Genomic DNA, 15,045 nt, shown 5'->3' with positions numbered 1-15,045 from the left:
TGCAACGCAAGATCTACAGGTGGATCCCCACCAAAACAAGAGAAAGAGTCACCTAGGCCCTCGTCAGCAGCAGGCTGGACTACGGAAATGGTCTCTATGCAGGAGCCTCAGCCAAACTCCTGAAACAACTACAATGCATTCTGAATGCCTCTGCACACCTGGTCCTCGATATCCCCCGCCACAGCCACATCACACCCCACCTGAAAGACCTGCACTCGCTCCCCATCAACAAGAAGATAACCTTCAAACTCCTCACACACACACACAGGGCTATTCACAACACCGGACCAGTGTACCTCACCATCCGACTCAGCTTCTACACCTCCTCCTGCCAGCTTGGCTCCGCAGACCTCAACCTGGACACAGTCCCCCACACCCAAAGAGCAACCTCCTGCATCAGATATTTCTCCCACCGCACAACGAAGACCTGGAACATCCTCCCCATCCACGTACGGCATACCCAAAGCCTGCTGTGCTTCAGAGGACTCCCCAGGATCTGGGTCTTTAAGCTGTAGCAACATCCCCAATCCCCCGATACCCTCACGTGTCTGTAGTGCGCTTTACAAATGCTATGATTGATTGATTGATTGATTGATTGATTGGTTGATGTGTGTGCATTCCCTGATTTCTTGGTCACTGCCACCCTGACACATGATGCAAATCTGTGGGTGATGTGTGTTTGTGTATGTGCCACTCAGCTGCTTCCAAGGATGGTACATTCTGTACTGGTTCTGATATTCACAGTCTGACATGTGTGTGATGGGTAACTAATTACTTGTTAGTTGACTGCCACAGTTGACTTGCCATGTTGATATGTTGAATGGCACATGAGGGTGTGATGGTAGACTCAGGTCATGAGTGATGTTGGATGCTGTATTCTGTGTGGCAGATGTTTGCACTGTGGGCAATTTTGCCGTGACTAGTGATGTACTTAACATCGCTTTGCCAGCAGAGTACAGCCGCAAAGGTGACAAAGAGAGGCTAGATCAAGTGGCCAATGGAATTACCAAATGAGCCTGGGGTCACACCAGACACTGGATTTTGGATGCAATTCTATGGGGGATTTCACCACGCCTTTTGCCACCACTTTACCAGCATTTTCCTACTGCAAGGCAGTGATGATTATGTCACCATTTTTGGTAATGTGGCCCCACATCTTATGGAGAGGCAAGGAGGCACATTACATGAGAATGCAGGTGTTTTCTTCTTTATTGAATTTGCTCCTCACCATACACATTCAATTTGTGTGCACACAGACACATGCAACTCTGATACCACATTGTGTATGCACTGTGTATGTTAATGTTCATGTGAACAATTAGGCATGCCGCCTCCAACATTAGCACACAGGTGACATAAGACACATGTGCTTGAGTAGTCTGCAGGTATGTGCATGTGCGTATGTGTCAGGCTGGCAAGGCATGCACGAGCTTGGACACTACTCAGACAAATGTGTGCAATGCTGCAGGCGTGCTGACGTTAGTGGAGGCATGCCTGATTCTGCGCAAGGGCATAAACATTCCCAGCACATCCACAAAGTGGCCTCCGAGTGACATGTGTACTTGTGCAGTCAATTTGTATGTGCATGGTGATGTGGCAAGGGGGCTATTTGGCAACTTTTCCACATGTCAAGTTGTTGTGCCACTGTGTGGTTTACAGCTGTACATATGGGGTACTCTGGCATTGTAATTGGACTATGATTGCTTAGCTTTTCTGTGTACATTTTATGGTCAGTCTGTCCGCCACAATGGGCTATATTATCAATTATGTCGCCAACATTGTAGTTGCTTTTTCAGGAGGGAACTGGTGCTTCAGCAACACAACGGTTGCTTGATGATATGTCCTATTGAATTCAAATGGCAAAAGAGTGTCTGGTGTGCACCTGGCGTACTATTTAAAATCAATTGATCATATTCGCATGCCCCTCATCAGTGCTTTGGCAGCAGGTTTCTGCCGCTACTGCCCCAATTACGCTGGCATCATTCCTGTTACTATGGACCTGTGTGTAGTGTGATGTGCTGTTTGGGAATGGTGATATGTCCCTATGCCAGCATGCACAGGGGTATCCAGGACTTGTTGAACAGTACATGTGGGTATGCAATACAAATTACTTTCATAGTACATGCGTGCCACTGTTTCCATCCACCCTCTTCCTCCTGTCCCTGGTTAATGCTCACCCTGGTGTTGTTGTGGGCGTTCACATTCAACACTATCCCGGCCTGCGACTCCAACGACAGTCTCCTCGCTGATGACGCGGGACACCTGCTCCTCCAGCTCATCCAGCCTCCAGTCTCCCTCGCTGCCTTAAGGTTGGCTCCCAGTTTCTTCTTGGTCTTACTCTTGGTATCGTGCAACCGCTTCTTGCACTCATCCACTGTCCTCCTCCTCTCTCCCACTGCATTGACTTTGGACATGATGTCCTGCCATATGTTCTTTTTCCTTTGAAATGTGATGGTGGAACTCACAAAGAGTTCCTGTTCGTGTTGCGTCGCCTCTTCAACCAGGACCTGGTTCTCCATTGGACTGAACTTGAGGTTCCTCTTCCTCTTGGCCTTTCCTTGTGTCTCTGCCTAGCCCTCTTGGGTGTTGTTGGGGTTGTTCCTGGCCTCTGCACTTGTCCCAGGTTGTTCCCTATCTTCTCCTCTATTTCCCATGGTTTTTGTCTTTTTTTCCTTTGCTTGTGCCTTTTTCACGTTGGACGCACTAAATGTAAGCCTGGGGACTATTGGCGGGCGTATTTTATCGCTGATTGGCCCATCGTAACTTTTTTTCACGTTAGCGTGCGTTTTTTTAATCGCTAAATCTATCACTGCCCCTTTACGCCTGGGAAGTTAAATATCGCTGGTTAGCGACATGTTGCTAATACGCCGCTAATGCAGCGATAGCTTCTGGCGATGCACGGCGATAAAAAAAATCGTGCTATATGGCATTAGCCATAAATATTTCCTCTTGTTGCTAATATGCCCCTTTGTTCTTTAAGAAAAATCTGGCTCCCTAGAATTTTCATCATCTCTAGCTTTTAATTATGATCTTAGCCTCTGAAGGAATTTAGCATGAGGACACTACGTAATGGCCTAACATTTGCACTTTACAAACTGCCATAACTTAACAATGGGAGCTGGGAAATGCTCACGCAAGAAAATGTCCTTGAGGAAATTGATAACATCTTTGGAATTAGGCTCACCAAAGAAACAAACCTCTGGACATTTGGAATAGTAATAAATGGCAATAACAGCAAAGTGAGAAGAGGGAGGAAGAAGGTTGAAAGGACAAACCAGATAAATGCCAACTTTCTCCCAGGACCTAGCTGGAAGTTCAATGGTCTCGAAAGGAGCAGTTCTCACTTTTAGTCCTTTTTCAGCATTCAAACATACAACACACTCATCCACAAAAGCATCAATGTCCTTGTCCATAAGGGGCCACGAAAAACATTCACGTAGTTTGCGCTTGGTGAGAATTTCACTCAAATGCCCTTCTTGAGAACCACAAGTCAATCTTTCTCTAAATTTTTCAGGCGAAATCAATCTATTACCACACACCAAGATACCGTACTCCACAGAAAGTTCAAGGGAGACCTTTACAAACGTTTGCAACGATTAGGGTGCGTTTTTTCTTTGGGCCAACCACCTTTAACACACTTTATGACATGAGACGACAAGACGTCTTTAGTCAACTCATCTCTCCATTCTTCCTCACTTACAGCAAATATGTTACCCATAACCCTGGAGTCAATAAAACAATTGTCTAAATCCTCATCATCACCTGACAAGGAATCTTCATCGGCAACATGAAATCTCAAGAAGTTGTCTGCCCTGCCATTCTTGTTACCAGGAAGGCAGGAGACTTCAAAATCGTATTGTATCAACTTAGTGGACACCCTGGCTATTCTGGAGTGTGTTCTTTGATTTTGTCCCCAGAAAGGAAGGAAACAAGGGGACTGTGATTGGTGCACAACACAAAATGGTTGCCCAAAATGTAAGGATGAAAATTCCTCATGACCCACCAACAGGCCAACAACTCTCTTTCCATAACTGAGAGATTGAACTCTGGACCACACAAAACCCTAGACGCATACCGCAAAGTGTTCTCTGTACTGTCTTTAGTCTCTGTGAGAATAGCGCCCAACCCAACACTGCTGGCATCTATGGTGATGGTGCTCCGGACATCAGAAAAACAACAGTTGTTGGACGGAATGCAGAACAATGTCATACTTTCTGGGCCTAAATCCATCGTTTTTTTTGCTCACCATGCCATTTCGGTTTGAACGCAGCCACATGCAAATCAGCCTTGATTCTGTGCATAATGGGCATGTCCAGTCCAGCCCAATCTGCCAAGCCAGTTTCTCCCTGGACTGAAAACAATCATCCTAGGACCGGATCTGGAGTTTCACCCCTCTTCAGCCAGGATAGCCTGATTCCAGTGGCATGGAAAACACGGGACTCACGTCTGGACATACCCGTCCCACTCTGGATGACAGATACAAAAACAACAGTTGATGGCCAAATGCAGAACAATGTCACACATTCACCCCAGTACAGAGATCTGGGCCTAAATCCATTGTTGTTTTGCTCACCATGCCATTCCAGTTTGAACCCAGCCATATACAAATCAGTCTTGACCCTGTGCCTCATGGGAACAGTCCAGCCCGAACTGCCAGGCCAGTTTCTCCCTGGACTGGAAACAAGAATCCTATGACCAGTTTCTGGGTTTCACCACTCTTCAGCCAGGATAGCTTGATTCCAGAGGCATGGAGAGCAAGGGACCCACGTCTGGGCATACCCTTCCCAATCGGGGTGACAAATGCAAAAACAACATTTGATGGACAGGAGACAGAACAATGTCATACATTCACCCCAGTACAGAGATCTGGGCCTAAATCCGTTGTTTTTTTGCTCATCATGCCATTCCAATTTGAACCCAGCCATATGCAAATCAGTCTTGACCCATTGCCTCAGGAGAACAGTCTAGCCTGAACTGCCAAGCCAGTTTCTCCCTGGACTGGAAACAAGCAACTAGGGCAGGTTTCGGGGTTTTATCCCTCTTCAGCCAAGATAGCTGGAATTTATTGGCATGGAGAGCACATGACCAACGTCTCGGCATACCCATCCCACTCGGGGTAACAAATGCAAAAACAACAGTTGATGGATAGAATGCAGAACAATGTCAGACATACACCCCAGTACAGAGACCTGGGCCTAAATGCAACATTTGTTTGCTTACCATGCCATTCCAGTCTGAACCCAGCCGTATGCAAATCATTCTTGACCCTGAGCCTCATGGGAACAGTCTAGCCCGAACTGCCATGCCAGGTCCTCCCTGTACCAGACAACAAGCGTCCTGAGACTGGTTTCAGAGTATGTCACCCTTCTTCAGCCAGGCTAGCTTGAATCCAGTGGCACAGTGAGCAAGCAACACACGTCTGGGCACACATCGAGAGTAGAAGTCACATACTTCGAAGAACGTCTTGAGGCCAACCTTATCAGTGGGCGCAGTGCTGTCAACTGTGGCCCTCACCAGAACAGGGCTCGGTTCCACCCTTTGTTTAGAAGAAACATGTCCCAGGTACTCCTCTTTCTTTTCGAGGAAGGTACACTTTTCCTTTTTGAGAACAGCTCCCTTCTCTTGCATGATGTCCAGAACATTAAACAAGGATTCATCGAGCTGTTCCTTGGATGCACCATAGATCAAGACACCATCCTTAAAGACAGCAATGCCCCTGACCCCTTTAAGCATGTGGCATATAATCCTCTGAAAGACCACCACGTCAAAGGCAAGGACAAATGATATCCTACAGTATTGGAACTTTCCAATGGGCGACACGAATGCTGTGAGATACCTTGTAGAAGGGTCCAAAACCACCCGTTTTGCTGATTCTAAGTCCAGTTTGCTGAAGCACATTGAACCGTTAATCACTAACAACAAGATTTTGAGAAGAGGTGGGACTCAGTACAGTCATTTTTATTGGGACTGTATAAGTCAACACAGACACAAAGATCTCCATTATTCTTCCTGGCAACAACCAAATTGCAATTCCTTGTATTTGGGGGCCCCTCTATACATTCTGCAGGGGCTCCAAAGAATCCAGTCTGCAGCAGCTAAACTTGCCCTTGGTTGGAAATGCTGTTCCTCGACAACAATGGCCTTGAGAGAGCTGCATTGGTTACCAATGATGGAACGTATTCACTTTAAATCCCTGTGTTTGGTGTTTAAAGCTGTACATGAGCTAGGGCCAGTTCCTTTGCGAGAAAGGTTCTCCTGGTATCAACCCACCAGGCAGCTTCGATCGTCCAGTGCTGCCCTACTTAAGGTGCCTAAGTTCAAACGGGCCAGGCTAGGAGGTAGAGAATTCAGTGTGGCAGGCGCTCGGTTGTGGAATGGACTTCCACAGAGCCTTAGACAGATTAGCGCCCTGCTAGAGTTTCGCAGAAACCTGAAAACCTGGCCTGTTCCCATGAGGCACAGGGTCAGACTGATTTGCATATGGCCATGTCTGAACTGGGGTGGCAGAGTAGGCTAAAGAACGGTGATGGATTAAACCCAGAACATTTGACTGGGGGTTAGTGCTTGTATTGTCAACACTCCGTCCATCACCACCTTTGGTTTTGCTTTGTTCGCCATAAGTTGGCAGGGTATGCTCAGACGTGAGTCCCTTGCTCACTTTGCCACTGGATTCAAGCAAGGCGGGCTGAAGACGGGTGTAATGCCAGAAACCGGTCCTCAGAAGCTTGTTTCCGGTCCAGGGAAGGCATGGCTTGGCAGTTCGGGCTGGACTGTTCCCATGAGGCACAGGGTCAGACTGATTTGCATATGGCAATGTCTGAACTGGGGTGGCAGAGTGGGCTAAAGAACGGTGATGGATTAAACCCAGATCATTTGACTGGGGGTGAGTGCTTGTATTGTCAACGCTCCGTCCATCACCACCTTTGGTTTTGCTTTGTTCGCCATAAGTTGGCAGGGTATGCTCAGACGTGAGTCCCTTGCTCACTTTGCCACTGGATTCAAGCAAGCAGGGCTGAAGACGGGTGTAATGCCAGAAACCGGTCCTCGGAAGCTTGTTTCCGGTCCAGGGAAGGCATGGCTTGGCAGTTCGGGCTGGACTGTTCCCGTGAGGCACAGGGTCAGACTGATTTGCATATGGCAATGTCTGAACTGGGGTGGCAGAGTGGGCTAAAGAACGGTGATGGGTTAAACCCAGATCATTTGACTGGGGGTGAGTGCTTGTATTGTCAACTCTCCGTCCATCACCAACTTTGGTTTTGCTTTGTTCGCCATAAGTTGGCAGGGTATGCTCAGACGTGAGTCCCTTGCTCACTTTGGCACTGGATTCAAGCAAGCCGGGCTGAAGACGGCTGTAATGCCAGAAACCGGTCCTCGGAAGCTTGTTTCCGGTCCAGGGAAGGCATGGCTTGGCAGTTCGGGCTGGACTGTTCTCATGAGGCACAGGGTCAGTCTGATTTGCATATGGCCATGTCTGAACTGGGGTGGCAGAGTGGGCTAAAGAACGGTGATGGATTAAACTCAGATCATTTGACTGGGGGTGAGTGCTTGTATTGTCAACGCTCCGTCCATCACCACCTTTGGTTTTGCTTTGTTTGCCATAAGTTGGCAGGGTATGCTCAGACGTGAGTCCCTTGCTCACTTTGCCACTGGATTCAAGCAAGCCTGGGCTGAAGACGGCTGTAATGCCAGAAACCGGTCCTCGGAAGCTTGTTTCCGGTCCAGGGAAGGCATGGCTTGTCAGTTCGGGCTGGACTGTTCCCATGAGGCACAGGGTCCGACTGATTTGCATATGGCCATGTCTGAACTGGGGTGGCAAAGTGGGCTAAAGAATGGTGATGGATTAAACCCAGATCATTTGACTGGGGGTGAGTGCTTGTATTGTCAATGCTCCGTCCATCAGCACCTTTGGTTTTCTTTGTTCGCCATAAGTTGGCAGGGTATGCTCAGACGTGAGTCCCTTGCTCACTTTGCCACTGGATTCAAGCAAGCCGGGCTGAAGACGGCTGTAATGCCAGAAACCGGTCCTCGGAAACTTGTTTCCAGTCCAGGGAAGGCATGGCTTGGCAGTTCGGGCTGGACTGTTCCCATGAGGCACAGGGTCAGTCTGATTTGCATATGGCCATGTCTGAACTGGGGTGGCAGAGTGGGCTAAAGAACGGTGATGGATTAAACCCAGATCATTTGACTGGGGGTGGGTGCTTGTATTGTCAATGCTCCGTCCATCACCACCTTTGGTTTTGCTTCTTTCCTAAAGCCTAGCTTGAACCCCCTATTTAGGCTCTGGCAGATGCGACCTACTCAATCGTGGCTCAGTTTTTAGTCTGAAGTGCCAGGATACCCGTGGGGTGACAGTAAGCGCTATATACGTTTTAAAATCAATCAATCAATCCATCAAATGTAAAAGCCACAGAGAAGACTCAATAGTCTCAATAATGCTCTTCTAACACAAGCCATTAAGCTCGTGCTCAAGCAGATCCCTGACACTAAAGGGGACACTCCTGAGTCTGTGTGTGGCAGGAATAGCATTATCCCTAACCCTAATCTGATGGGTAAATCCCTTGATCTGCTCCAAACCTCCACCAAACACAGAGGGGAAACATTAGAACACACTTCTTCGAAATAGTAATTGGATAAGACAATAGAGATTTGTTCCTTTGTGCCTTACCTAAGACCCATCTGAAAGAGCCCTTAATGGAACCACCCCAGAATGGACAGCCCCTTGATGGCTACATATGCAACCTACTGAGGATCTTTCTACCTTTAGATTCAAGAAGGTCCCAAAATACCAGCCAATTCTATCCTCAGCCCCTCATAAGAAACAGGAGCCCTGTCGGAAGGTTCCAAAGAACGACAACCCCAGACCTCGTGAAACATTTCCTGGGTAATCATGGTTATTCTTGCACCTGAATCCACAAGCAGACACAGCTTTTCATCTCCGAGTTGTCTCCCACGACAACAATCTTCTCACCACCCACCATAACCATATCTCTCAGCTCATCTCGGATACAACGGTATTTGTCAGGATCAGCAGGTTCCGCATCAGACACATTCCCAACAAAAGGGAATTTACTAAGTATGGGCGAAAAATTTGTTCCGCTCGCGGAATTTGTGGATTTTCTGCAATTTCGCGATCTGCGAATCTCGCGAAATTGCAGAAAAATCTGCGACATCGCGAGCGGAACGGATTTTGCAAAACTGAAGTACAAGAAGCACTTACAGGGTTACAGCAGGTGCCGAAGTTGAAGCTAATTTCTTTGTAACCATTTACAAAATGGTTACAAAGACATTAACTTCAACTTGGGCACCTGCTGTAACCCTGTAGGTGCTTCCTGAGCGGCGCCTCCAGAGTTTGTTGCCTACTTGCAACTATTCTCTGACCCTGCTCTGACCCTCAAAGCAGGGTCAGAGAATAGTTACAAGTATGGCACAATGCTCCTTTCACAAAAATTAACCCGCAACAGGAAGCACTTACAGATAAGGAAGCAGGTGCTGAACTTGAAGCTCAAATTCAGTAACACATTAACCAGCCCCAAATTAATTTGTCTCGGTTGAGGCTGGGCAGGTGTGCTTTCTCCCAATATTCTACAGTGGTGAACCAGAGGGTGCAGTGATGAACCAGAGGGTGACAGTGGTGAACTAGAGGTTGGCAGTGGTGAACCAAAGGGTGCTGTGGTGAACCAGAGGGTGGCAGAGGTGAACCAGAGGGTGGCAGTGGTGTACCAGAGGGTGGCAGTGATGAACCACAGGGTGGCAGTGGTGAACCAGAGGGTGGCAGTGATGAACCAGAAGGTGGCAGTGGTGAACCAGAGGGTGGCAGTGATGAACCAGAGGGTGGCAGTGGTGAACCAGTGGGTGACAGTGGTGAACCAGATGGTGGCAGTGGTGGACCAGAGGGTGCTGTGATGAACCAGAGGGTACTGTGATGAACCAGAGGGTGGCAGTGATGAATAATCAACAAAGACCACCTGAAAAAAATATTCAGTACATATTCCGATGTTGTTGGAATATACTCAGTGTGTTAAAATACCCCTCACACACCAAAAGGGCCCTTGGTGTCATGCTTCATCATCGGGGTCTTCCCGCCCCCGCTGCGGGACGGGGCAGTGCTGCGACAAGCGGCTACGCCGGAGCACCTTTTTATTGTGAGTGCTATGTGAGTGATGATGGAGTGAGTGTCAGTGGGGTCAGGAGTGATAAACAGTGAAATTAAAAGATACCTGGCCTGGTGTTTAAAAAAAATTATTTAATAGGCACTGGCTGGTATCGTTAAAAGGGGTGAGGCGGAGGGCAAGAACGGGTTACTAGTCTTGCTCTCCTGTGTGGGTCAACATGTTTCAGGGCGACATGCCCCTTCGTCAGGACCGGGTATATAGATCCCCCTGTCACTCACTAATGCGCTCCCACAGATAGAGAGTGTTATGTTTGATCAATGTGTATAGATAGACTTTATAAATACACGTGAAAAAGCTAGGTCAGTAATACTGATGATATAAGCCTGAAAGGATAAGAACACAGGATTTAGAAAGAGCGCGGATCCCAATGCGCTTTACTAGTGAGTACCTGTAAGGAAAGAAAATACAAAAAAGGGGAAGAAACACACTTATAGGCTGTTACATGCCACGCCAAAGATTTCTTGGGGGGACCAGGTTTTGCCGAATATGGAAAGAAAAATATATAGAAGGGGAGAAATACATTCATGGGCTTTTGCATGGCACGCCAAGGATTTCAAGGGGGGGCCAGGTTGCAAAATATGGTGATAATGGGAAGGAATAGACACACATGTATACACACACAACAATATAGAGCATCAGAAACTAGCAGTAAGATGCCTATTCAACTTAAATACATACTTTTTGAATGAGGAGACAATGCCCCATGAGCCAAGCTGGGCGAAGGGTACAAAGGGTCCAACTGTGGGAAGGAATGGAGAAAAGGCAGAGATAGTATCGCCAGGACCTAGATTAGCTACTTACACTAAATAGATTAGAGTAGTGTATTCCAGGTCAGGTCTATCGGCTGTGCCGTACTTACTCAACCCCCACACCTCAGTGCTTCCTCCTTCGTCAGTGGCTTCCGTGGTAATGGTAAGCCTGGGCGGGGAGGGTCTTTTTATAGTCTGGCAGAGGCTTGTTGATTGAGCCCTGATTGATTAACTCGAAACCGCTGTGAGCGTTCGGTCGAGTAGTTAGGGCTGGTGACCAGAGCGGCCATTGTTAAATGTCCGAGGTCGGCTGGGCGGAGGTAGATTTTTAGGGGTAATTGCAAGGATCTGAATGTCTTGTTCTCAAGTTAGGTAGCGGTAGGCATAAGGTACGTGGGTAGGATACACCCTTGGTCCGCGCAGATGAGTGTATCAGCGTCTGTGCCGATACAGGAGCGCATGCGCGGTGATGCTCAGTGTTGAGTATTCACTCGGCGCATGCGCGTTGGTGCTTCGTTTTGAGTCTGTCTCCGCGCATGCGCGGGAGAGAGGCGTTTCTTCGCGCTGCTCGATCAGGATCCATGGTGGATCCCTTGTATTGTTCACAAGCAGGGGGAGTGGGACCTCTGAGCTGCTTAAGAAACGCCATATTAAAAACAAACTAAGCTTTGTTATTATTATAGTAGAACAAGGGGAAAATATCTGTATTTTTGTCTATGCAGGCGCTATTCTACAAAAGTTAAAATACATATTTACAAATCATGTTCCACTGTGCCAGTCTACAGGTTATTAAGTTGGTTGTAAAATGAAGCCGCTCTTATTTGGTAGCAGCTGTTCAGAGGGAATATCTCTGATTTCTCGTTTTTGCAGACGTTATAGCACACAATAAAGAAAATATACATATTTACAAGTCATGTTGACCTGCACCAGTTCGCAGGTAACTGAGATTGCTGAAAGGAGAGAATGGTGTTGTGTTTTAAAGTGACACTGTATTCAAGTCCCGAACTGTGACCAGGCGTTTACTTGGTACCTGGTTGGATCATGCCTTAAATTGCGACCAGGGAATATCATCATTTAATCCTGTTAGGTGGGTGCCCAAGCGGTAGACCCAACGTTGCTCTTTCGCAAGAAGGTCCTTGTCATTCCCATAGGCTTCTATGACTGTCCATTTCAGGTCATCTACACTGTGACCCATTGTGGCATAGTGAGTTGCCATTCTTGTGGTAGTTTTTTTGCAACGTACGTTGCTACGATGTTCGCCCATTCGTATTTTGACCGGCCTTGTGGTCATGCCAATATACTCTTTCTTGCATGGGCAAGTGATCAGATAGACCAAGTTCCGGCTGTTGCAGTTAGTAAAGGAACGTTGTTCCCATGTAGACTGGTTGGAAAAAGTTATATTCCGACTTTTTCTTGTGTACTGACAAGATGTGCATGAGCCACACGGGTGGTGCCCGCCAATAGTTGAGATAGTTGAGGGTCCCTCGTTAGTGAGTTGTTTCGGTCTCGTGTGGACCAGCAGATCCTTCAGGTTCTTACCTCGCCTGTGTGCAAACATGGGTTTTGGGAAATCTAGTTTCCCGCAATTTAGTATTTTCCAGTGTCTATTCACAATCTTTGTGATCTGGTTCGAATTGGTGTTGTATGTTGTGACACAAATAGGGCGTTGGTCTTGTTCCTTTTCTGCTGTAGGTTCCAATAGGGCATCTCTGTTGTTATTCCGTGCTCTCTTAAAACCCTTGTTGACCACCTTGCTTGGATAGTTCCTGTTACTGAGCTTCGTTTTCAAGTCAGCTGCTTGGGTTTTAAAGTCTTGGATAGCGCTGCAATTACGCCTAAGGCGGAGGAACTGTCCGTAGGGTAAATTGTCGCGTAGATGTCGTGGATGGAAACTACTATATAGCAACAGGCTGTTTTTAGCCGTAGGTTTGAAGTGGGTACACGTTTCTAGTTTACCATTAGAGGGGTAGATATTCAGATCAAGGAAAACTAGGTTTTCGTTTGAGGCTGTGTGGGTGAACTTGAGGAACCGGTCTTGTTGGTTCAGCCAAGTCATGAATAGGACAACAGAGTCTTGATCACCCCTCCAGATGACTAACACGTCATCTATGTATCTTTTCCATGCGACCACATGGTTCTTGTAAGGGTTCTGGTCGTTCAGGATTCTGGTGGCTTCGAGATGGTGCACATAGAGCCCTGCTAGGCTCGGCGCACAGGTGCTGCCCATGCTCGTGCCGTGTTTTTGTAGATAATATGTGTTTTCATACATGAAAAAATTCTTTTTCAGGGTCATGGAGATGCATTCGAGGACCACCTGTCTCGGGGTGTGGTATGCCCATGGGGTAGAGAACAGAACTTCCTCAATTATTTCGAGAGTCTCTTGGTGGGGGAGACTCGTGTACAGGCTCTCTACATCTAGTCCCAAGAGGAGGTCTTGTTCGGGGTCAAAAGATATTTCTTTTACCAACTGTAGGACTGCTTTTGTGTCCTTTAGATAGGTACTTGTTTTTTGTACTATCGGTCTAAGGAAGGCATCCGCAAATTTTGATAAGGGTTCAAGGATTGATTGTATTCCCGATACTATAGGGCGCCCAGGTGGATATGGGGCGTCCTTATGAATCTTGGGGATGGTGTAGAAATAAGGAGTTTTTGGATTCTTTTGAATCAGAAAATCGCTCTCTTGTTTTGTTAGCCAGTCGTGTGCCATTGCTTCCTCAATCATTATGAGGATACAGATCCTGACTTCTTCAGTCGGGTCTTCCCTTAGTATTTGATAATTGCGTCTGTCCTCAAGTAGTTTCCTGCACTCCCTATCATAGTTGGTATACGTTTGTATCACCGTAGCCCCGCCTTTGTCGGCAGGCTTAATTACAATAGTTTCATTGTTAGACAGTTCGTGCAAGGCCGTTCTCTCAGCTGTGGAGGTGTTGTTAAAGAAAAGGTGGCAGTGATGAACCAGAGGGTGGCAGTGGTGACCCAGAAGGTGGCAGTGGTGAACCAGAGGGTGGCAGTGGTGAACCAGGGGGTGCTGTGATGAACCAGAGGGTGCTGTGATGAACCGGAGGGTGGCAGTGATGAACCAGAGGGTGGCAGTGGTGAACCAGAGGGTGACAGTGGTGAACCAGAGCGTGGCAGGGGTGAACCAGAGGGTGGCAGTTGTGAACCAGAGGGTGGCAGTGATGAACCAGAGGGTGACAGTGGTGAACCAAAGGGTGACAGTGGTGAACCAGAGGGTGGCAGTGGTGAACCAGAGGGTGATTTGATGAACCAGAGGGTGACAGTGGTGAAGCAGGGGGTGACAGTGGTGAACCAGAGGATGGCAGTGGTGAAACAGAGGGTGCTGTGATGAACCAGAGGGTGCTGTGATGAACCAGAGGGTGGCAGTGATGAACCAGAGGGTAGCAGTGATGAACCAGAGAGTGGCAGTGGCAGAACTTCAGAAGTTCCAAAGTGAAATAGACAAAAATCGTTGTCCCGATCTCGAAGGTCTTCATGGGTTCTGCAGTCTACTGCCGCTTGTGGCCACAATAAATGTAGTGAGGAAGTCTCTGGAAACAGGCAGGTGCCAGCAAAACAGCTATATTCGTGACAGGGACTCCGCACCAGCCAACAGAGGAGACAACTCAAAATAACTGACTTCTACATTCAATAAAACGAGTTCAAGGTTCTGTTGTGGAATGTAAACAAACACAAAGTAGCAGAGGGTCCAAAACTAACCATCTCAAACAAGTATGTGTCTGGAAAACGTAAAAACCACCTGAGGAGACCTGACCTTAAGATAATGTGAAATTGCGCTATCTGAGTGTGGAGTATCTTTCTTGTGTGGGAAAATACCCATCAGTTGCCGATCCTTAACGCCCTGTTCATCATCTGGGTTCTTCCATACCAGGAAGATGGGATGGTTATAACCTCTGGGGACACAACCGTTGTCATCACAGTGGAACCCTGTGAATACCAAATAGTATCAGGGTGTGAATGGACAACTGTAGAGCAGTGCAAGTGAAAAGTGAAAAGTATGTGAACAGTGTAGTGTACTAATAAAATTGGGTAGTAGAAAGGATAAGAACTTTATTAACACCTAAATACTCCCAAATCATTAAAAAAGCGTGCGATGGTAGTGGTTT

This window comes from Lissotriton helveticus, chromosome 7 (genome assembly GCF_964261635.1).
Source record: "Lissotriton helveticus chromosome 7, aLisHel1.1, whole genome shotgun sequence".
NCBI classification, from domain to species: Eukaryota; Metazoa; Chordata; class Amphibia; order Caudata; family Salamandridae; genus Lissotriton; species Lissotriton helveticus.
This window is presented reverse-complemented; position numbering follows the sequence as displayed.